Genomic DNA, 15,042 nt, shown 5'->3' with positions numbered 1-15,042 from the left:
TCTGTACACGGGGCACCCCTCAATCCTGCACTCTGTACACGGGGCACCCCTCAATCCTGCACTCTGTACACGGGGCACCCCTCAATCCTGCACTCTGTACACGGGGCACCCCTCAATCCTGCACTCTGTACACGGGGCACCCCTCAATCCTGCACTCTGTACACGGGGCACCCCTCAATCCTGCACTCTGTACACGGGGCACCCCTCAATCCTGCACTCTGTACACGGGGCACCCCTCAATCCTGCACTCTGTACACGGGGCACCCCTCAATCCTGCACTCTGTACACAGCGCACACATCAATCCTGCACTCTGTACATAGGGCACCCCTTAACCCTGCACTCTGTACACAGCGCACACCTCAATCCTGCACTCTGTACACGGGGCACCTCTCAACCCTGCACTCTGTACACGGGGCACCCCTCAATCCTGCACTCTGTACACGGGGCACCCCTCAATCCTGCACTCTGTACACGGGGCACCCCTCAATCCTGCACTCTGTACACGGGGCACCCCTCAATCCTGCACTCTGTACACGGGGCACCCCTCAATCCTGCACTCTGTACACGGGGCACCCCTTAACCCTGCACTCTGTACACGGGGCACCCCTCAATCCTGCACTCTGTACACGGGGCACCCCTCAATCCCGCACTCTGTACACGGGGCACCCCTCAATCCTGCACTCTGTACACGGGGCACCCCTCAATCCTGCACTCTGTACACGGGGCACCCCTCAATCCTGCACTCTGTACACGGGGCACCCCTCAATCCTGCACTCTGTACACGGGGCACCCCTCAATCCTGCACTCTGTACACGGGGCACCCCTCAATCCTGCACTCTGTACACGGGGCACCCCTCAATCCTGCACTCTGTACACGGGGCACCCCTCAATCCTGCACTCTGTACACGGGGCACCCCTCAATCCATTAAATCACACTAATAACACCAATCTTAGTGTGATTTAATGCTTTTCATTTTAAAAATGGCACCGTTTATTTCTGAGTAAACTAGAAGTGATATAAGGTCATTGCTTCTGGGTTACTATATCATAGAGCTGAACAAAGCCAACTTAGTCTTTGTTCGCCTCTATGATCAGTCAGTGGAAGTGCCAGCTGATTGATCGGGTAGGACAGGACATCTCGGTAAAGCCGCAGAATGGGGGTGTCCCCTCCAGCTGCTTGTTATAGCAATCGAACTGCTAGTTGGCTCCGATCTGCTATTACAAGGAAGACGGCCCTAAAAATAACGGTTCCAGCTGCAGGCATCATCCCGGTATAACAGCTCAAACTCCAGTAATGTACGGGTATATTACTGGAGCTCATTGGACAGAATAATAATTTATTCTAGCCATTAAAATGAATTAATGCACAATCAGTAAATGCATTTAGCGTTAATGCACATGGTTTTTTCTGCCAAATTGCCGCAGCTCCTGGACACGCTGGTAATTTTTTTTTTTTTGACTATAGCCTCCCTGGCGGTATTCCCGAGTGTAGCTCGGGGTAAAGTTTCAGTACCACAAGCAGTAACCCCGAGCTACACTCGGGAATACCATGCAGCGTTGCTCCGCCATACTTACCTTGTCCTGCGCTCCTGCGATGTCCCTCCTGCAGTGTCCCTGGCAATGTAATGCCGGTATCTGTCATCTGGGTTCCGTTCCCTGCGACGTCGGGACGTATGGGGGGTGGAACGGTGGGAAATTTGAAAATGACAAAAAGTGACATTCACTAATATCACATAGTAAAACATTACTGTATCAAACCATTTCACATACATTTTGTCCCGAGTGCTTTGTCCTGTGCCCTGCCTGCATTTTGACTGTTCTTTCTGCCTGGAAACTAAGAAACGTCCATGGCGTCCAAAAAGCGTCCCTTTAGGTCAAAATCGGTTTTAGACCAGCTAGAGAACAGCGATAGTAACTCAGAACCACTTGCAGAATTGAGTGATAATGATTCGTGGGGGAAATTCGTCATCAGACATTGAAAACGATTTTGCGACTGAGCTCAGCGATGTGCGAACTTGGCGCTATATTTCAAATTTCACTGTTTTTGGTTTGATTATATTATTGAATTAAATTTATTATTATTATATTATTATTTTTTATGATTATTTATTAAATAGTGGCACTGGAAATTTCACAGCATTGATCCGATTTTACACTCTCTGGATCCGAGATGAATCAACGTAGTGCAGTCACCTTTTCAAAGTTGCTGTGACTTTAAGTAACACTGATTTGAACGGATGTCATTGAAAAGAATGGGATGCAACTTGTCACATGACTTTGATGTCCAAAGTCACATGACTAGTTGCACAAGTGTGAATACAGCCTTACAGTTTGTTATACAAACTCATTATTATGCTGCCAAAAAAAAAGTTGGACTGGCAGGACATTAGATTACAAATCCAGTTAATAAGTACCTCTTCGTAATGATTTATTTCTTTTGTTGATCCCACTATAAAATTTTAATTTATAATATTTTACTCCAATACATTTTTCCATGTTAAGGACAGCAATGCTGATTAAAGTGTACTGATAGTTATGACATCTTGGAGATCATAGTACTTCCCTTAAAATCCCTTCATCTAATTTCTGTCCAAAAGGACGGCACCATTTTCAGGCGTCATCCAGGGTCACCATGTAATTCCTGGACTGAGATGCTGGCTCAGAAATGAAACTGCCATGTAAATCCTGGTGCTGGGAGTATATATCTGACACAGATCAGCCCCTGCTGCAGCCTCTCACCTTGTGACTCGCTACAAAGTTACATTGTTGCAGTTTTATCACTAGTGGAGAGGAGACTGCGGAAATGCTTCCTCCTGCTTGCAGCAGATTGATGACCTCATCTCAACCTAGGCAAAGTCACAGAACTTGAGCTCAAGAATTACTTTTTTTAATTAATGGTGGAGCTTTTTTTTTTTTACCAAGATATTGTTGCTGTATATTGTGATATGGCAGTAATATATCCATGCCGACTTGTAACGTCTGAAATGTGCTCAATAAAAAAGAGCTCAGCAGCTGCTCTGTGTACATAGGGATTACATGGCCGTCCGTATGTTTGGTTAGGGCTCTGGTGTAAAGAGGACTGGTTGGTTCATACAATGTACAAATACAATATGGATTTATTGTGAGAACATCCTGTTCTTCCGTACCAGCAGATTCTGCGCTCTCAGTTGTCAGCTATCTAAACAGGCTGGTGAGTCCTGCTTTCCTACCATTAAAATTTACCGAGTGATACAATTTAGTCCTTGGTTGTATAATATTCTAATATTTGATATATTTTAGTGTCAGTGTGTGTGTAGCAGGAGCAGCTACTAGAAGTAAGATTGTTTCTGATTATACTGCATCCTGGTGCCATCTCTTCGCCAGGTAAGTGACCATCCACGTGATGTAAACGAAAATGTGATTCATCAGACCAGGCCACTTTCTTCCATTGCTCCGTGGTCCACTTCTGTTGCTCACGTGTCCATTGTAGGTGCATTTGTCTGAGGACACGGGTCAGCATGGGCACCCTGACCGCTCTGTGGCTACACAGCCTGTTCTGTGTCCAATCTAAGCATTGATAGTATGATCTCTGTAACTTACAGTTGTGATGAGCAGGGGCGGACTGACCATTCGGAAACTTGGGCACTGCCGAGGGTCCGCGGTCAGTAGAGGGCCCCATGAGATGCCCCTGGTACCTTATTCATAGGCTTTTTTGAGTTTGGGCAAGGACACAGGGGCCCCATGATCCCCTATTGCCCGGGGGCCCCATGAGTTGTCAGTCCGCCCCTGGTGATGAGATGGCGATAACTTCAACCGCAGTTGGAGTCAACAGTCAGTGACTCAATCAGAATATCTTGCAGATCTTGTGACGTTTATTCCATAAACTGAGAGAATCTTACAACAATAAACATTCGATAGGTCGAAAGAACATACTGTTTCTGCTTCTTGCCATGAGGCTGTTGCAATGCATCTCTGGGAAGGGCTATCTATGCAACAATAGCTAAACTAAAGGAAAGGGAGGAGCAAAGACAAAACACAGAAAACATGTAAAGGCATATGACAGTCATGTGAAACATGACACAGCCCCATACACAACAAACTGTAACTCACCTTTCTATCAGAACCAGCATGAACGTTTTCAGGGATTTGAGCTACAATAGCTTTTCTATTGGCTTGGACTACATAGACCAGCTTTCACTCCCCACATTCATCAATGAGCTTTGGATGCCCAGGACCCTGTCGCCAGTTTGCTGGTTTTCCTTCCTTGGACCACTTTTGTTTGGTACTGACCACTGCAGACCCGGAACATCCTACAAGAGTTGCAGGTTTGGAGTTGCTCTGACCCAGTTGTTCAGCCATTATAATCTGGCCCTTGTCACTCAAATCCTTACACTTACCCATTTTTTCTGTTTTCAGCACATCAACTTTGGGGGCAATATGTTCACTGGCTGCCCAATATATCCCACTGATCCCGGGACCCTCTACAGAGTTCCCCCTTACATCAGATCCCACAGAGTTCCCACTTACATTACGTCCCCTCTTACATTAGGTCCCCTCTTACATTAGAGTTCCCCTTTACAGTACATCAGAGTGGACAGGATTCCCCTTTACAGTGCAAGGGGAAACTCTGCGGGCTGTGATGTAAAGGAGAACTCTGCAGACCCTGATGTAAAGGGGTATTCTGGGGACTCTGGTGTAAAGGGGAGCTCTGATGTAAGAGGTTCTCTGGTGTCCAGAGCCCCTCCCCCCTAGAGTTTGCAGGGTTGCAATGTAAGGGTGAATTATGCTGACTCTGATTTAAGGGGATTGCTGGGAACTGTGTGGGGCTAGCTTTGGTGACCAGAGACCCCCTTATCAAATTTCCCCTGTACACCTGTTGTGGAACACCAGGGCCTAGTTGCAAGTGCTACCTTTGAGACCCTGGTAGTTTTGCCACTGATATACTGTGTGTCTGTGTATATGTATGTATGTGTGTGTGTGTGTGTATATATATACTCACCGGCCACTTTACTAGGTACACCTTGCTAGTACCGGCTTGAACCCCCCTTTTTTTTTTGCCTTTAGAACTGCCTTAAAGTAGTTGTAAAGGCCGATGACTTAAAAGTTTGCACACCTTGGCAGAAATTGTGAAATTTTGGCATTGATATTGAAAATATGACTGATCTTGCCAAAAAGTGCTCTTTTATTGAAGGATGATGATCATATGAAGCCATTTATTATCAAATAGTTGTTTTGCTCATTTTTAAATTATAATGATAACAGAAATCACCCAAATGGCCCGGATCAAAAGTTTCCCTACCCTGGAATGTTTGGCCTTGGTACAGACACACAAGGTGACACACACGGGTTAAAATGCCAATTAGAGGTTAATGTCCCAGATCTGTGGCTTTTTAGATTGCAATTAGTGTCATTGTATAAATAGTCAATGAGTTTGTTAGCTCTTACATGGAAGCACTGACTAGGCTAGATACTGAGCCATGGGGATCAGAAAAGAACTGTCAAAAGTCCTGCGTAATAAGGTAATGGAACTTTATAAAGATGGAAAAGGACATAAAAAGATGTCCAAAGCCTTGACTATGCCATTCAGTACTGGGATCGCTTGATACCAAGCCAAGGTCAGGTAGACCAAGAAAGATTGCAGCCATAACTGCCAGAAGAATTGTTTGGGATACAAAGAGAAACCCACAGGTAACCACAAGAAAAATACAGACTGCTCTGGAAAAAGACATTGTGGTTGTTTTGAAGGCGCACAATATGATGACGCTTGAACAAAAATGAGCTGCATGGTCGAGGTGCCAGAAAGAAGCCTTTACTGCATCAATGACACGTATTGGGGGGTGCTGTTCATGGTAATGTGCGTTTTACTGCGTGTTATCACATTCCACCCTAAATAAATACGTTTTTACTAGAATTAAGCCAACCATATAGCAATTTTCTTTCCTGCAACCACGGGTGCAGGCCGTGGGCCAGTTTTAAAGTACAACTACAGGCTCCTGTATGGCACTCTAAACAAGTACTAAATCCACTTACTATGTGATACACAAGCTTCATAAAGTAAAGAATAAAAATTAATTTACCTCCTCCTACTGAGACTGAGCCAAGTCCGCCTTCACTTGTGTCTCACACACTCCGCATCCCAGACACTGCAGCTCACAGTGGGAGGGATTCAGCAACAGAGGCAGTGATGTCAATCCAGAAAACAATGAGTGAGACTAGGTGTGGCCAGGTGCTGATTGGTAAGATACAGATTTATAAATCTGCAATGACAATGTTGACAGCCACACCCCCCTGAAACATCTTCTCCTCCCATTGTAGTGTGGGCAGGTACAGCCTACATGAGAGTGGCAACTCTGCTGTAAATTCAGGAGCAGTGAAGCATGGTTGTCCCCCCATTACAGGAATTTGCATTAGGTGGAGTTCACTGGCAGGATCAGTAGGTATTTCTGGGACTAACCGAGAACTGTCAGTGCTGATGTACTTATAATTAAGTCCCTGCAGCTATTTTTTTTTTTTTTTTTTTTTTATAGGAACTCATACTACTGTAACCTGAGGATAGTAACATTGGCCAAGCTCATATCACATCATTTAGGATACACTGGCACTTCCCAAGATTCTGAATCCCCACATTGCCTTTATATTTCAGGTTTCATGAATTACAAGTACATGTGTCAGTGTATTGTAGAAGGTATCAGTTGTAATAATACCTTGTAAGACTTTGGTAATTAGATTGAGACACGTACTAGAAGACGTGGATTCAGTGCTCAGCCCTGGTTCCCTTTATCCTCACTCTCTCTTGTTAGATATGATGAGGCTTATTGTAATTGGTGAATGGGGTGGCATTTAATTACAGGAGAATATCTATCTGTAGAACCATTGTGGCAGAAATATTGAAGAGTTATGGGTTCAAATAGCACATGAATACCAATCGAGTATTTCATGGAATTATCTATTGTCCTTTGGAACTACAAGCCGCTTTGCTAAAGTGGATCTGCTGCTTAATGAAGTCAAAGTACGGTCCATTGAGCTTTTATTTTAGGTTGGTATTTGTGGTTTTCTTCAAGCCATTTGTGTATGACTTTTATCTTTTTACATTTTTCCTTTTGTCTATTTTTGCTATTGTATCCGTTATTGAGATCTAGGAGATTCACCACTGGAGGGATCTCTCCATGGCTCAGTACAAGTACTCTCTCTTGGCTATTTTATCAGCCATATTAGGATTGCATTGTTTTCAATGTGCCAGTCAACTCCTAGACTTGCGTTGTGACAATGAGCAGCACAGTGACCTAGTGGTCATCACTTTGACCCTGCAGTACTGGGGTCCTTTTTTCAAATCCCAGCCAAATCTGTATGGAGTTTGCATAATGTTCCTGTGTTTGAGTGGATTTTCTCAACGTATCCTTGTTTTCTCCCATGCTCCAGAGCAGTGGTCTTCAAACTGTGGCCTCTTTTGCTTTCCTTTCTTCAGCCCTTGAGGCACAATTCTTGCCATTGACACGAGCAATGTGGCACTATTCCTCGACTGACACCAACAATAAGGCACTCTTCCTCTCACTGACACCAATGATGGAGCACTATTCCTTCCACTGACACCGACAATAAGGCACTATTCCTCCCACTGACAGCAATGATGGGGCACTATTCCTCCCACTGACAGCAATGATGGGGCACTATTCCTTCCACTGATACCAATGATGGGGCACTATTCCTTCCACTGATACCAATGATGGGGCACTATTCCTCCCACTGATACCAATGATGGGGCACTATTCCTCCCACTGATACCAATGATGGGGCACTATTCCTTCCACTGATACCAATGATGGGGCACTATTCCTCCCACTGATACCAATGATGGGGCACTATTCCTTCCACTGATACCAATGATGGGGCACTATTCCTTCCACTGATACCAATGATGGGGCACTATTCCTTCCACTGATAACAATGATGGGGCACTATTCCTCCCACTGACAGCAATGATGGGGCACTATTCCTCCCACTGACACCAATGATGGGGCACTATTCCTTCCACTGACACCAACAATACGGCACTATTCCTCCCACTGACACCAATGATGGGACACTATTCCTCCTACTGATACCAATGATGGGACACTATTCCTTCCACTGACACCAATGATGGGACACTATTCCTTCCACTGACACCAACAATAAGGCACTATTCCTCCCACTGACACCAATGATGGGGCACTATTCCTCCCACTGACACCAACAATGGGGCCCTTTTCACTCCACTGACGGGGCACTATTTCCTCCCCAATACCAAAGATGGGGCATGGCTTACTCCCACTCTGGGCCCCTAAAGTCTGAAGGACAGTAAGGTTTGAAGACCCCTGCTCCAGAGACATGCTGGTAGGTTAAAGGGCTCCCTTCAAAATTGGCCATAGTATGAGTATATTTGTATGGACCTTAGATAGTAAGCTCCTTGTTCTACCCCACTTTCATGTAATTTTTCTGTGTTGTATTGAACTGCATTAGGTTATTGTTTAGTACTATGCTGACATCAAGTGGCAGTTCCACTACAACTTACGAATGTGATTTTGGTATCGTCCTCTGTCCTCCCCTCCTGTTTACTGCTAGTTAATTTCTAGCCAGACCCTCCCCATATCTTCCATATTCCCTCAGTCAGTGTTAGTACTTTGCAGAGTCAGGGCTTGGGAAATTCAATGTATTCGTACACTTCGTAGGACTAGGAAACCATCCTCTGAGCTGTAATTAGCTGAGAGTTAAGATGCCTGTGGATTGTGCCGATTCAGCAGGTGATGTACTGTCCAGAAAGAATGGGTCTAATGATACTCTATGTCATTGCATAAAGCGGCATTTAAAACAGCACACTTCTTGACGGCAGGAACTGAGGTGAACTTACAATATGCAAAGTGCTGCATAAAATCCATTCCTCTGATAAATAAAATGAGCAGTAAAGCATGACCATTGTGTATCACTACAAATCAGGAAGCACAGCTGAGTATGTAATGATAATCATGGACGTCCCTCCTCTGTCACTTTTTTGTTCTCTTGGTGTCAAGAAAATTATCATAAATGACAGCAGAGGAACGAAGCAGCAGACAGAAATGACACTTAGTGCTCTGGCTAGAGACAAGTACACACTATAGAGGGATATGCTTTGTTCATATTTTGGGTCTGAAGTTCACAACCTTTTTAAGCATTTTCAGGTGATTTTGGAGGTTTTTTTTATAGGCATTCGTATGTGTGTTTTTGGGCCTCTTCAAGTTTTTTTTTCAAGGATTTTTGTTTTAGCCAATGGAAGCTAGTTACTAGGAGGAGGAGAGGCAAGAAAATGCGTGAAAAATTCATGTCACTCTTATTTTTTTAGGCATTTTTTCAGGCATTCCCATTAAAGTCTATAAGGGACAGGGGCGGACTGACAACTCATGTGGCCCCTGTGTCCTCGCCCACACTCAAACCACACCCAAAAAAGCCTATGACGGGTACCAGGGGCATCTCATGGGGCCCCCTACTGACCCCGGGCAGTGCCCGAGTGCCCGAATGGTCTGTCTGCCCCTGATAAGGGATCAAATATGCGCAGCTTTCCTCCAAAGATGTTCATGAACTTTTTCGTGCTTTTTGCTTCAAGCGATGCAACACTCGGGTGTTAACGATCACCATTGAATACAATGGGAATCTTAATGTTGGGTGTTGCAGCTCTTTGGAAAAACAACCTTCAAATTGCTCAGATGACAATGGGATCTCATTCTTACTGGTGGCCACCCATGTGAATGAAGCCTTTGAGCATCAGGAAGAAGAGGTAACTCCATTCACTACACCACAGGTTACCAGCAATGCCTGCACTGTTGGTGGAACTTGAAGATGGATTTTAGGTAGAACATGGAGAGAAATGGAAATTTTCTTCATATAGTGCTCCATCTCTTGTTGACCAATACCAAGGGAATGTTCTACTTCTTTAAGAACATGTTAAAGAGAGTCATCTGTGGAATGTCAAACTGTACAGGAACATACAATGGAAGGTTACCCAACTTCTCAATATCTTTATTAGCAATAACAGAATTTTGGTGGAAATTGAAGAAGGGTTTTAGGTAGAATATGAAGGAAAATTTTGGAACTTTTAGTGCTCCATCTCTTGTTGACTATTACCAAGGGGAATTCTCTACTACTTTAAGAACATGTTAAATACTCATCATCGGTTGGATGTCAAGCTGTACAGGAACATACAATGGAAGGTTACCCAACTTCTCAATATCTTTATTAACAATAACAGAATCTTGGTGGAACTTGAAGAAGGGTTTTAGGTAGGAAAATGTTGGAACTTTTAGTGCTCCATCTCTTGTTGACTATCACCAGGGGACTGCTCTACATCTTTAAGAACACATGGTAAAGACGAGTTACTAGTGGTTTTTCAAGTTGTACAGGAGCATACAGTGGAAAGTTACCCAACTTCTCAATAACTTTATTAACAATTACGGAACCATGGTGGAACTTGAAGATGGGTTTTGGGTAGAATACCATGGTGGAACTTGAAGATGGGTTTTGGGTAGAATACAGAAAAAAATGATGTTACACGTAGTGTTTCTCTTGTTAACCCATACCAAGGGAATGTTTTACTTCTTTAAGAAAATGTTAAAGACAAGTCATCTGTGGAATGTCGAGCTGTACAGGAGCGTACAGTGGAAAGTTACCCAACTCCTCAATATCTTTATTAGCAATCAAAGAATCTCCATCATCTTTTAAAAACACATTAGCTTTTAACCTGGTGAGCTTGAAGGAAGCCTCAAGCAACATCCCAGTAAACTGTCCCTTGACCTGATTACACAAGGAATGGAAATTTACCGATCCTACTGTACGACTTCCGTATGTTGCCTATAATACATTTAATGTTGTGACAGAGCAGCTGAGATTCATCTCATAACTCGCTGAAAAAGCCTGCATACCTGTCCAAAGATAAAGTGTCCTCTGGAGGGGGGTAAGACTTTTTGTTGTTTTTGTTTTGTTTTTTATGTTTTGTTGCAATTATTCCTTATTATTTGCATGGGGCTTATTTAAAATTCAGAATATTGTATCAAACTATAAGAAAACTTTTTTTTTTTTTTTTTTAATTCTTGGTGTGTCCAGTTGTTGCTATAACTTTGTTGCAGTGAAATTTGGTGTCTGTGCCTGCCCCCCCCCCCCCTTTTTTTTTTTTGACAATGCACGTTAAAGCTTTTGCTGCCAGAGCCATTTTTAATTCTAAAACTTACTTTTTTATTAACGTAGACAATGGACTTTAAAGCCCCACAATGTTTTATTTCCTGAAAGCCGAGACCTTTAAGAATAAAATAGCAGTAGTTGCAATTTTTTTATGTTACACAATATTTGCCTTACTATTTATCAACTCTATAGTTTTAGTAAAAATCACACTCAAATGAAATTGTTCGCACACACAATATAACCCATAGGGAGTTATTTTCGTAAGGCAGAGCTTCAGTCACATATAAGAAAAAAGTCGTCCTCGCTCTCCGGAGCCTGCATCTTAAAGGATAAGTTCACTTTTCGTAACATGTTACGTTAGATCCATATTCAGGGTGTAACATGTTACGATCAGACCCGCCCCTGCTCCCCTCTCCCCCGATCCCCGCTTTTGAAAGCTAGCAAGGGATCTTCTCCTCCCTTGCTAGCTGTCAAATTTAAAAAAAAAATCGCTGTGCGGGGCTCCACCCACAGGGCTGCGTTACTCATTCACAGTCATCTGTGAATGAGAGACTGCAAGTCCCAACAATCTTAGCAGCTGTCAGCTTGTAGTCCTCAATGAACTACCACGGCGCTCTGAAGCTCCATGGTAGTTCAATTCATTCTTCCAGCCAGTATATCTGCTTGCTCGTACATCCCATATGGGCAAGCAGATATATTGACAGATCTGCAGGAGACCTGCATGGCACCAGCGATCTACTGATCCCTGGTGCAATGCTTACCAGGCTACTACAGTCAAAAATGATAAATGCACATTTTTTACCTGCAAAAAAAATGTGGATTTATAGTTTTTTTTCTAAAAGTTGAACTTCTCCTTTAACCACTTGCCACCCAGCCACTGTAGAAATACGGTGGCAGGGCGGCACTGCTGGGCAAAAGTACGTTTGCAAAACAGGTAGGGGGCGCGCGTGAGGCGCGCTGCCGCCCTACCTGCACCGCCGATCCCGGCCACGGGTGTCAGTCGCCGGGTCACAGCTGGTCATTACCGGCCGTGTCCTGGCGATTAGCGGCAATCACTGACAGAGAGCAGGGCTGCAGTAGCTTTGCTTTCTGTCATTTTCCTGACAGCTCCTGACATGCTAATCAGGAGAGAAGAGTTTATCTCTCCCGATCAGTGTGTCCCGTGCAGTACACACCCCGCCCCCTAGTAAAACACTCCCCTCACACAGTTAACCCTTTCAGTGAATACAAAAGTTAACCCCTTTCTCCCCATTGCCATTAGTACAGTGTCAGTGGTTTTTTTTTTTGCACTGATCACTGTATTGGTGTCACTGGGGATGTCAGTGACCCCAAGTCAGTTCCCCCTGCCATAAGTCACTGATTGCCGCCATAAGTTGCTGATCGCCGCCATTATTAGTATAAAAAAAAATAAAAAATCCGAGTATCTTTCCCGTCATTTGTAAACGCTATAACTTTCACGAAAACCAATTCATATTCGCGTATTGGGGTTTTTATTTTTTAGCAAAGACATGTCACAGAATGCATTTTGGCCGAAATTTATGACGAAATTTAATTTTTTTATTTTTTTTTACTGGATATGTTTTATAGCAAAAAATCCAAAATATTGTTTTTTTTTTCCTCCAAATTGTCAGCCTGTTTTTTTTGTTATAGCGCAAAAAATAAAAAACGCACAGGCGATCAAATACCACCGAAAGAAAGCTCTATTTGTGTGAAAAAAAGGACATAAATTTCATATATGTACCGTATTGCATGACCGCACAATTGTCCGTTAAACTAGCGCAGCGCTTTATAGCAAAAAAATGGCGTAAATTGCAGTATCTATACCATAGTTTGTAGACGCTATAACTTCCACACAAAGCAATCAATATACACTTATTGGGATTTTTGTTACCAAAAACATGGAGCAGAATACATTTTGGCCTCAATTTATAACTAACTTTGAGTTTACTATATATTTTTTATAGCTGAAAGTAAACAATATCGTTTTTCTTCAAAATTTTTGGGTTTTTTTTGTTTATAGCGTGAAAAATAAAAAGCGCACAGGTGATCAAATACCACCGAAAGAAAGCTCTATTTGTGTGAAAAAAAAGACATACATTTTGTTTGGGTGCAGCATTGCATGACCGCGCAATTATCAGTTGAATTAGTGCAGCGCCGAGTAGCAAAAAGAGGCCTGGTCATTAAGGGGGGTAAATCCTGAGGAGGGCAAGTGGTTAAGTGTAGACACCTGACCTGCAGCTTCATAGCCGGGTGCCCACTGTGCATGCGTGAGTAGTGCTATGCCTTGTGAATGGTCCGTCTTCTGGGACCCGTCATGTGTCCCAGAAGGCTACAGGGAGGGAGGAGGAGAGGACAACTTCCGCTTTCGATCATCTAGAGCAGGGGTGTCTAACTGGCGGCCCTCCAGTTGTTGTGAAACTACAAGTCCCATCATGCCTCTGCCTTTGGGAGTCATGCTTGTAACTGTCAATCTTGCAATGCCTCATGGGACTTGTAGTTTGGCAACAGCTGGAGGGCCACCAGTTTGACACCCGTGATCTAGGTGGTGGGAGCGGGTACCTGTCAAAATCCTCCCAGATGCTATTTCCTCACAAGAAGCAGGGGACCAGTACTTAAAGCGTAACGTCCCCTTTTGGGTGGAGCTCTGCTTTAAACTGCATGGTGCAATATCTAGTGCAGCTCTGCATAGAAATCAACCAATCAGCTTCCAGGTTTTATTGTCAAAGCCTAATTGAGCAAGCTGAGTTTCACAGCTGATTGGCTACTATGCACAGCTGCATCAGATTCTGAGAGCACCAGTTTTAGCAAATCTCCCCCATAGTGTTTTGATAAACAATACATAATGAGGCTGCGTTGAGTAAACAGATGCCAAATATACATATAAAAGTGTAGTGCTAAAAAAAAAAGTATCAGTAATAATGCAATCTCAGCTATTAACTTGTAAAACTTAGTATAATGATATTCGAGTACAATATCTATATCTTAAAGATATATAAAATGATATACAAAATAACATAATAGAAGGGAGTCCCAGTTCCATAAGATATGTTTGTCAAAAGCGCAAACGTGAATCTTCAATAGAAGACTAAATGATATCCGTGCAAACACCCCACACCGTGCTCAGAAAAGGCTTACCAGATGTATTTATCTTTACATCTGGAGGAAAAGAGATGTAATCTCCAAACACGGAAAGGTTTCTTCACAGTGAGAGCTGTGAAAATGTGGAATAGACTCCCTCAAGAGTTGGTTCTGGCCAGCTCAGTGGATTGCTGTAGGAAAGTCCTGGATTCTTTCTTAGATACACAGAATATAACTGGATATAACATTTATAGGTAAAGTTGATCCAGGGAATATCCGATTGCCTCTCGGGGGATCAGGAGGAATTGTTTTCCTTGTGGGAGCAAATTGGATCATGCTTTGCTGGGTTTTTTTTGCCTTCCTCTGGATCAACTGTGGGTATAGGATTATAACTTTTTATTTCTTGTAATGGTTGAACTGGATGGACTTTTGTTTTTTTTCAGCCAGACTAACTATGTATTTGATCATCATGTGGTCAAAATCAGCTCAAGAATGATAATCGTGCAGCCAATCCAGCTTCCTCCCTAGCATCCAAATGTGGCTTAAATATTGTTCGCCCATTCCGTAATGACCATCAATGTATGTGTTGTCAGACATTAAAAGTGGCATGTGCATGAAATGAAAAAGCTTCCCATAATGTAAAATCATCTAAAACAATTTATCAAGCCAAAGAAGTGCACTTACAAACTCCAAGATCAATACAGATCTAAGACCATCCACATCTTTCCACTTCCAAGATGGCCGCGAGCATACATGTATGCGTGGTGATGTACGCCAAGCTCCAGCTGGCGCGTTTCGTC

At 43.3% G+C, this 15,042-nt stretch overlaps 1 protein-coding gene across 3 annotated transcripts in view; it reads left to right on the top strand.

Annotated features, from left to right (window-relative positions):
- NEDD4L (NEDD4 like E3 ubiquitin protein ligase) overlaps positions 1 to 15,042 on the top strand; it is a 635,056-nt gene that overhangs the window by 176,869 nt on the left and 443,145 nt on the right. The window lies entirely within an intron of this gene.

The sequence above is a fragment of the Staurois parvus genome, unplaced genomic scaffold (assembly GCF_062004578.1).
Source record: "Staurois parvus isolate SC_StPar_1 unplaced genomic scaffold, SC_StPar_1.0 ptg000310l, whole genome shotgun sequence".
NCBI classification, from domain to species: Eukaryota; Metazoa; Chordata; class Amphibia; order Anura; family Ranidae; genus Staurois; species Staurois parvus.
This window is presented reverse-complemented; position numbering and strand designations above follow the sequence as displayed.